Here is a 7,841-nt window from a genome sequence, read left to right on the forward strand (position 1 = left end):
TCAAACTGATGATGCAAAGCAGGAGTGCTTAATGAATTTGAGACACACACAGCCAATGTTTGTGGTAGTGCACCTGTTCTCACAGCGCGCCTGATTTGTCCTATCCATCCATCACGTATGTAGGCTACATCACAAGCCAGTCTTCGGTTGTAGTGTTCGACAGCTGAAATGTAGGAGCTAAATCTGAAACGTTCTACCCTAATTGCTGGCCTGGTGGGTGATAATAATTGCCTTCAGCTAAATTTCCATGGTAACCAAAGAGAGAGCAAATTGAGAAATTACAACAGAATCTGTCAAACACTTTTTGTCAATATACCGTCAGACAGCGAACGAACGAGCAATTGTTGCTCCTAATAATGTTTAGTTTGTTTATGCTTTGACTTTGCTTTGGTCAGGACATATAATGGTGTCTTTTACATTCTCATATAGTCAGGTGTGTGGCAAACTATTATAGTGCTGTTGCTATTGATTTGACCAAATGTTTGACCCCTGTGTTGTAGTGTTTGTGTCATGTGTTTTAGACACGTGTGAATATTGTAAATGTGAGTGCTAGTAGAGGAGTGCAATGTGGGCGTATTGCTGTGTGTATGTGTGTGTGTGTGTGTGTGTTAGAAGTCCTGTTATTTGAGAGCCATGTGAATTTTGTGCATGTGCCACTCTGGTGAGTAGGCCTATCTGTGGGGGGAAATTAATTGCTTAATCATTTTTATTCTTATGACAGTAATTGGGTCACAGAGCAGAACTGGGGCCAGCTTATTGAGATTCTCAGAGAGAGTCAGCTGTATTCGCATAATCATCTTCAAGGTGATTCTCAGATCTCGACCTTCTGAATCCAAAATTAATCTGAAATCATCAACATTTAAACTAATAGAGAATTTATGTGGGACACAGTGCAACACACATGTATTATTGCTTCAGAATATTATCTAAGTGCATGAAACTGTTATTTCAGTATCTATATATTATTATTATTTTTTGTCAATATTTGAATTAGATTTGTTTGTGCCTTTGCACATTAGAACTGCCTCCACACTGTTGTCGTTTATTTCTTTGTTGTTGTTGAAGCTTATTGATATGTTGGATTTTTGTGTTTGCTTTTTGCATAGTTTTTTTATACAGCACATTGGTCAACTAACTGTTGTTTTTCCTTGCCACAATTTGCTGCTACTTAGTTGACTTGAAGATAATTTGGGGAGGGACATTCTCATGCTAGAGATAAAATTGTTGTAATGCAGAATGCATCATCAATATTTTTGCCTCTGTCTCCGGGAAGAGAAAAAAGTAACTGAATGCATCTGCTATCTTAAAGGGGTCATGAACTGGCTTTTTAGATTTTATTATAATTGTTGTCTGAGGTCAACTTATGACGTTCGCTTGGTTTTTGCATTCAAAAACATCAAAATTAATGAGTAATAGGCTATTTTGTACCTTAGTTAGCTGAAAAACGCTAGGTTTTTATGGGCGTCTTGCACTGAAGACTTGGAAGTGAACGCCCACTGCTGTGAGTGAACAGTTTTGTATATTATAATGAGTTCTCTCGCCCGTTGATGCACTTGGGGGAAATTGTTTTGAAAATGTCCAATGTTGTAAAATGGCAACCGGCAGACTGATCTCATGAAATTGCGTGTGTATGACACGCCAATTCGTATTTCCATTTTTGGCGTGCTATCAATATGCATAATCGCTTTTCAGCGTGTTTATGAACGCCATTGACTTAACGTTATTACTGTATATATAAATAAATGACCTACCTCAACACCGTCCCTAAACCTACCCGTCACTGGGGTTAATGGCATTTATGAGTCTTCCCATGCCATTCTAGGAAAAAAAATATCGCTTCCCAGATGTAGATCTACATTTTGCTTCGTTTTGCTCGGACATTTAACGGCATGCATATTGACACGCGGAATCACTCGGGCATTAATGGCGTAGACATACACGCATACACACGGATACACGCGGATAGCTCAAAATGTGTATAGATATGTTTACGCAAAAGTCATGATGTCATGTTGTAACCGAAATGATTCGCCCATACATGTTGGACCCAGAGTCCGTGTGTTGCACAATTCCTGTCAGATCCAATATGGACGGCGTCGGCACAGCACCATTCTTTCCACACTTATTCTTTATTCGAACGCTCGCGGGTGAAAACTTAAAAATATGTGCCTTTCGTTTACACGGTGGCAGCGTTTTTGGGGCTTAAAAATGCAAAAAGTGAAACCACTCTCCAGAGTGGAAATCTTAAAAACACAGCCGCGTTCATGATCAGTTCATGATACCAACATCCCAACATGAAGCCAGTTCATGATCCCAACATCCCGTGTAAAGGGTAAAAACTGGTAAAACGCAAAAGTCTGCTTGACAGTGAAGGTTGTACGCAGGCGCGCGGACTTGGTGTTGTTGTGTGGCGGTGCTCCACATTGCCACCTAGCCGCCTGGAGTGCATACTACATTGAATTTCACACGCTTTTGCGTCACCATATGCACACGGATTTACCACCCAAAACGCTCGTCTAAACGCAGAATAAAAAGTGATAACGCAACGCCACTTTTGCGTTTTCTCTTCAGAATTGTTTCCGTGTAAACATAGCCTAAATCGGTCTGCAAATCCAGTCTTGTTTACAAAACAATACTCAGTGAAATGAAGTGAACAGACAGACAATGTTTTACCTCATCAGCTGGAACGTCATTAAAAATAAAGTTTATCCATGTAGTCCTATTGGAATCCAGAGGAAGCTTATGCAGCCACTGTCTTCTTTTACAATCAGGCACTGCACAATATTCTGTATTGCTCGGTAGCTCGATCCGGTTTGTCATCTCGAGGTTAGCTTATGTGATTTAGCTATGCGCGTAATGCGCTATCGGTGGGCGGGGCTAAACCGGCCGTGTTGAAGTAGGCGTTGATCATCTTCTGCGGTGATGGTGTTTTATCCTCTTTGACGTCATAGTTCCCCACTTTGAAAAACGAGTCGTTTGAGGCTGGTGTCAATAAAAGCTTTTATTGGACTAACAAGGACGTTTTCAGTTCCGATACTTACAGGATATTCTTAAAATATGATGATCTCTTAGATGTCAAAAGCTCAAGGAAAATTTTATTTCTCAGTTCATCACCCCTTTACATTCTGTCAGCAGTACAGTAGGCTGGCTACATACTGTAGATTATCTCAAACCCCAAAAACATGGACTAAAAGCCACAAAACTTTGTTAAACCATATATTTTTCAAACTCTATGTTGCCAGATAAAGACCTGAGAGGGAACATTTTTGAGCAGAAATATCATTTAGACATTTACTCAGTGATAGTTTTTTCTGCCAAGATTCTGAACTGAACTATCAGAAACCTAACAACCTCAAGATGCTGATGAGAGTGATTTCTGTTACAAAACTCCAAATCAAATCAACTGTATATATTAAATATTTTCATAATTTCTTTCTTTTAATACACATTTATAACTCTGTTGTTTGTGTTTCATTATTCACATACTCTAAAATTCTAATCATACTATGTTATATTTCCTTGAAATTAAATTAGAGAAAAAAAAGATATTAACACCAATTATCACATGAGTGAAGGAGTGATGGCAAATTTCACATCATCCTCTCCTCTGACTGCTGTAATGAATCTCTATATTTTTCCCTCTTTCGGAAAGTCTTGGAAATTATATCATGGATTTTTTTTTTCTGCTATTGGAGCAAACGGGAATACAAACATTACATTTGCTGTCGCCTCCCATTCACCACTATAGCAGTTTACACAATGACGACTTCTGCTTCTGAACGACAGAAATGTGAAAAGGGTCCATTCTCAAAGCTTGTGTTGCTCAAGCTCGATCTCTAAAGACCAGCAAGCACAGCGATTGTACTCGCAGCTGCACAGTAAACCTAGAACAGCTCTTCAACTCTCTCTGGCTCTCAGCTTCAGTCTGTCCATCTGGAGCTGCTCTTGGTGAAGGAGGTGATGCTCAATCTTCTGAAAGATTTTGGAGACTTAAAATCGCAGAAGGAGTTGCAGCTCCAGAAATTGGCTTGGACTGTGTCCCTATAACTCAACAACAGAATATCTACATCCCAGCTGTAGAGATTTAGAGTTCTGCGTCAAATAGGAATCAATCAGACCGTGCTGCGTGTGGATTTATAGTGTTAAGTTCTTTTTTTCTTCTGTTTGAGTGCACAAGCTGTTCATCATCCACAGTTACATAAAAGCTGCAACGCAATCTAATGAAGACAACCCGCATCTATAATAGGGTTTTTATGAGTATGCCTGTCCGTTAGACTATGTTTGGCAGAAGTTCACAGAATGCAATTTATTTTTGGTACATCTGAAAATGAGCAGGCTCTTTCTATGATGCTGAGAGTAGGCAGCGCCTTGCATAACAGGTAAAAGCCTGTTTGAGATTGAGGATGAGAAATAGAAGGGGGAAAGTAGATTTCTCTATCCACCTACTCCTATTCATGCTGTCTCCGGCGTTTTCTCTCCTCCCACGTGCATCCTGTCGTGTGTGTGTGTGTGTGTGTGTATGTGTGCGTGGCAGACGTCAGTGAGAACGGTCACTGCGTAACACTCCGTAGATGGTGTTAACCGGATGAAATGATTGAGAAATGAACGGACAAGATTCTTTTTTATCACATAATAATATACTCTGCAGATTTAAGCCTCCTGTCTTTTTATTTTGTTTTTATTTGTTTGCGTGTTACTGATATTTTGAAACTGTCTTGTTTTTTTTTGTTCCAGACCCTGACCCATCGTTAATTTTAAAAACATTATAATGATAAACATGGAGTGAAATAATCATAAACCATTTCAATATATGATTGATATCAGTTTAATTATCCACTGCAATGAACAATGTGTCTATCTAATACAGTTTTATCTGTTAGTGAGTGTCCTTGGTTACCAAGGAAACAAAATGATTAGTGAAAGGCATGCTTGAGATAAAATGTGAGACATGATGTGTGGGGACACTTTACATGATGTGTGAACAGAATATTTTTATTGCACGTCATTTGCAATTAGATTCAAATTATGCACGCTTGAAAATATTACTTAATGTGTGTATTAGGATGCATTCAAAAGTGCAAACAATCAAGCCATTTTATTCCAAAAATGTGTCACATATCTAGTATTCACATAAAAGAAATACACACAAAATAAGCAGCTTTAGAAAAAATCACCTATTTGAAAGTGTTTTGTATTTGACTTTCTTCACACAACAGAGAGTATAAAGCATATACTGACAAACAAAAGAAGAATATTGAAACTGGCTTCATCCAATGTTCAGATTTCCATTCTGGAAATGTGTGCAAATTATTGTACAAACAATCATGTATGGAAGTAATCATTTTTTTCTGTATTTCCACTTGGTTGCACAACTAGAGAGACTTAAAGAAGAAATTGTAGAAATCATCCATCTTTGCTCTGTGAAAGATCATCATTTTATTGAAAATAGGATCTCACAAAATTGAGTACACCCGTCACATTTCAGCAGACATTTTTGTATATCTTCTCAAGGAACAATAGAAATTAAACGTGGATATATTTTAGAGTCAATGTGTTCTTGTATACCAATATTTACTGAACTCTGAAAATAACTCAACACAAAACAAAAGTGGCAACAAAAGTGGGTATCCTAAGTGAACATGTCAAAATGTTGGACTCTGTCCAAAGTGTCAATATTTTGTGTGAGCACCAGTGTTAACTAGCACTGCCTTAATCCATGAAGTTCACCGGAGCTGCATATTACTGGGATCCTCTTCTACTCCTCCATAACGACATCACCGAGCTGCTGGACGTTGGACACATGGCACTTCTCCACCTTCCTCTTGAGGATCACCACAGATGCTCAACAGGGTTCAGGTCTGGAGACATACTTGGCCACTCCATCACCTTCAGCTTCCTCAGCGAGGCAGTTGTCATCTTGGTGGTGTGTTTGGGGTCGTTATCATGCCGTTCGGGCCAGTTTCTGAAGGCAGGGCATCATGTTCTGCTTCATAATGTCACAGTGCATGTAGGAATCCATGTCCTCAATGAAGCTCAGCTCCCCAGTACCAGCGGCACTCAAGCAGCCCCAGACCGTGATGCTATCACCATCATGCTTGACTGTAGGCAAGACGCAATGTTCTTGGTACTCCTCACCAGAGCTTCGCCACACATGCTGGATACCATCTGAGCCAAACACGTTTATCTTAGTCTCATCAGACCACAGGACATGGTTCCAGAAATTCATGCTCTTGGACAGGTTGCTTTCAACAAACTGTTTGCAGGCTTTCTTGTGAGCCAACTTAAGAAGAGACTTCCTTCTGTGACGACGGCCATGCAAACCAACTTGTTGCAGTGTGCGGCGTATGATCTGAGCACTGACAGGTTGAACTTCCGCTTCTGCAACCTCTAAAGCAATGCTGGCACGATCATGCGTCTGTTTTCTGAAGCCAGCTTCTGCACCTGACGCACAGCACGAGGACTCGACTTCTTTGATTGACCCTTGCGAGGCCTGTTACGAGAGGAATCCGGTCTTGGAAAACCTCTGTATGACCCAGGCCAGGCCACTGTATACTGTCACTCAGTGTCAGGGTGTTCCCAATCTTCTTTTAGCCTAGACCATCTTTGTGGAGAGGAACAATTCTTATTCTCAAATCCTTAGAGAGTTATTTGCCATGAACATCCAGTGGTCAGTATGAGAGAATTGCACTCAAAGCACAAATTTTAACTGCTCAAGATACAAAAATGTGTCTTTTATTATTAATAATAATATTAAATCTGTCAAGCAGACAAAAACTGCTTGATATACATGATAAATGACTTTGCATGGTTTAATGACATACAGTTATTATCACTTGGTGTACTCACTTTTGTTGCCAGTTATTTTGACAATAATAGCTGTGTTGAGTTATTTTCAGAGGACAGTAAATACTGCTATAAAAGAAGCACATTGACTCTAAAATATATTTAAGTTTAATTTCTATAGTATTTTCCCTTGAGAACATATACAAAAATGTTTGCTAAAATGTGAGGGGTGTATCACTTTTGCATGTGACAGTTAACTTGTGACAGTTTCTTTTCCACAGTGAATATTTTAAAAATGCACCTCACTGCTGTCATTAGCACTCATTTGTCAGAGAGAGAGAGAGAGAGAGAGAGAGAGAGAGAGAGAGAGAGAGAGAGAGAGAGAGAGAGAGAGAGAGAGATCCCCCCCCCCCCCCCCCACACACACACAGAGAGTGTAGTAAGTCTACAATCGTCGATATTTTATATTCTCATATAGGATTCACAAAAACTGTGCAGTAAAATCAGTGGGCCTACACGGACTTTCAAAAAAAAGACAGACCTCATATCGCCACCTTGTGTTTGGACATGTTTTTGTTTTTGTCCTAATCATAAGAAGAGGAAAACCGTTATACATAATATATACATTTTATGTAAATTAATTTAATAATTGAATTTCAGGCATATATAATAGGAAATGCATTATCTATATAGAAAGTAAATACTTTAAAAATAAAATGAATTATAAATATTTTCTACTAATATACATACACACATGCATGTAATACATGTAATGTAATTCATATTAATAGAATATCTTTTTAATACATTTTATTAAGGTAGAAAAATACCTAATAGCAGATGAAACAAGACAAACAGAACATTATTTTTTATGGAATAATCAAACAGTTCATGAAATAACGTTAATTTAAATACAAGGGGCAATACATACGATGTAAAATAATTAATTGTAGGTTAATTATGCATAAGTGTCTTGAAGTGGGTTAATTATGTTGTAAACCATTGACAAAAATTGTTGTAAACCTTTTCGAACGCTGTGCGTCATGACGTCAATGACT

The sequence above is a fragment of the Pimephales promelas genome, chromosome 11 (assembly GCF_988280905.1).
Source record: "Pimephales promelas chromosome 11, fPimPro1.hap1.1, whole genome shotgun sequence".
Taxonomy (NCBI): domain Eukaryota; kingdom Metazoa; phylum Chordata; class Actinopteri; order Cypriniformes; family Leuciscidae; genus Pimephales; species Pimephales promelas.